Source organism: Populus nigra, chromosome 2 (genome assembly GCF_951802175.1).
Source record: "Populus nigra chromosome 2, ddPopNigr1.1, whole genome shotgun sequence".
NCBI classification, from domain to species: Eukaryota; Viridiplantae; Streptophyta; class Magnoliopsida; order Malpighiales; family Salicaceae; genus Populus; species Populus nigra.
In genome coordinates, this window is record NC_084853.1 from 16,404,241 (window position 1) to 16,406,740 (window position 2,500).

Below are 2,500 nucleotides of genomic sequence, written 5' to 3' on the forward strand. Positions count from 1 at the left end.
CCTAGCCTCTCCCACGCAGGGGGCAGGCCAGAACGCGGGGGGCCAGGGCCCGAAGGCAGCCCCCCCGCGGGCGAGAGAGCAAGCCAGCAGGGGCTGTCCGCGCGTCGCGCAGCGCGGCATGGCTGCGGGGGCCGCGCGCGCGCGCCCAAGCGCCCAAGGGCCCCCAAGGGCCCCAGGCCCTCAGGCCCCAGCGCCCCAGCGCCCAGCGCGGGCGGGCGCGCGCGCGCGTGTGGTCTTTGAGGGGCGCCGGCCTGGTGGCTCCCTAAAGAGCAATAAGTGTCATTGCAGCTCTGGCAGGGGGAGACACTACTAGGTCCCAGCTGTCACCCCCCCTCTAAAAAATTCATTTCTTGGTATTTTGAGCTGAAATTTTGCACAGAGGTTGGCAAAAATCCAATCCACCTTCATTAATTTTCCCAGAATTTTTCGAGGTCGGGAAGTATTTGTTTTAATTTTCCTACCATTAGAAATCGAGTAAATCCGCAAAACTAGGAACCGGCCCGGAATGACCCCAAATTCAGTGGGCAGCCTCATAAAAATATGGCTGATTTTACTGGATTGGTTTCATGTGGAAAGCACGACGTTTTCTTGTAGGAATGCGGGAACCCCGGCAGCTCGCCTGCCGCGGCCAGCGACGTCGGGGACGCTGGCCTGCGCTGTCGAGCCCGCGAGGGCTGTCTCCGCGGCAGGCCCCCCCTGAACGGGGCACGACAGGCCACCGCGCTGGCTCGTCCAGCGTCGACAGTCCCTCGTCCAGGTTTCAGATCGCGCCAAGTCGAACCCATGACCTGCTCAAGCCATCGTGCGCTGCCGAATTCGCATCTGCGTGTAGGCTGCCATTCCACGCGGCAGCCCCTGTTTTCGTCAGCGTGCCCCCCTGACGAATTTTCCTGCCTGGCCCAGTCCAGCGTCCAGCCCCTGTTCGTCGAAAAATCTGCGCTGCCGATTTTCCACGCGGCAGCCCCTCTTTTCGTCAGCGTGCCCCCCTGACGAATTTTCCTGCCTGGCCCGGCCAGTCCAGCCCCTGTTCGTCGAAAAATCTGCGCTGCCGATTTTCCACGCGGCAGCCCCTCTTTTCGTCAGCGTGCCCCCCTGACGAATTTTCCTGCCTGGCCCGGCCGGTCCAGCATCCAGCCCCTGTTCGTCGAAAAATCTGCGCTGCCGATTTTCCACGCGGCAGCCCCTGTTTTCCTCAGCGTGCCCCCCTGACGAATGTTCGTCGAAAAATCTGCGCTGCCGATTTTCCACGCGGCAGCCCCTCTTTTCGTCAGCGTGCCCCCCTGACGAATGTTCGTCGAAAAATCTGCGCTGCCGATTTTCCACGCGGCAGCCCCTCTTTTCGTCAGCGTGCCCCCTGACGAATTTTCCTGCCTGGCCCAGTCCAGCGTCCAGCCCCTGTTCGTCGAAAAATCTGCGCTGCCGATTTTCCACGCGGCAGCCCCTCTTTTCGTCAGCGTGCCCCCCTGACGAATTTTCCTGCCTGGCCCGGCCGGTCCAGCCCCTGTTCGTCGAAAAATCTGCGCTGCCGATTTTCCACGCGGCAGCCCCTGTTTTCGTCAGCGTGCCCCCCTGACGAATTTTCCTGCCTGGCCCGGCCAGTCCAGCGCCCAGCCCCTGTTCGTCGAAAAATCTGCGCTGCCGATTTTCCCCGACGAACCTGCAGCTGCACAAATCCGCGCTGCCACTGCCCCATTGTCTGGACCAACAGTCTTTTCCATCAAGCCCTGGACTATAAATCGTCCAGACTCATCGCCAGCACCCGCTGCCGATTCTGCCGACTTTGCCGATTTCGTCGGCGCTGCCGATTCCAACACTGCCCGCCGTGCCTGAACCAGCGCTGTTTCGTCAGCGTGTCCCCTTGACGAATTTCCCTGCCTGGCCTGGACAGTCCATCTTCCAGCCCATGTTCATCGAAAAATCTGCGCTGCCGATTTCCCCGACGAACCTGCAGCTGCACAAATCTGTGCTGCCGATTTCCCCCCCTGTCGGCATGGCTGCCGCTGCCCCGATGTCCAGACCAACAGTCTTTTTTGTCGACTTTGCCGATTTTGTCCGCGCTGCCGATTCCAACACTACCCCCTGCATCCAAACCAGCATTGTTTCGTCAGCTCTTCCCCTGACGATTTTAGCCCTGTAACAAACAGTAGGCCTCCAATCCCGCCAACGGGAGCCAAGTTGATAGGGAAGAGAATTGAATGACGCGCCTGGTCCTCGCACCCCGCCACCCGAGGGGCCTTTTTCCCGGCAGCCTCTGAAAAACTCTAGCTTTCACGGTCCTCGCCGCCCCTCACCACCATGGCAGGCCTCTAATCCCACCCATCAGCAGTTGTAGCCGATAGGGCAGTGATTTGAATGACGCGTCGCGGGCCTCCGGGTCATCTCACCCGGCCATTAATTGGAGCGTTTTTGGCTGGCCGAGGATGGGGGGATGGATCTCTTCTTCCGAAAAAGCAAACAGTACATCGGGAGTTATGTTGACGGGGCATGGAATTGAATGACC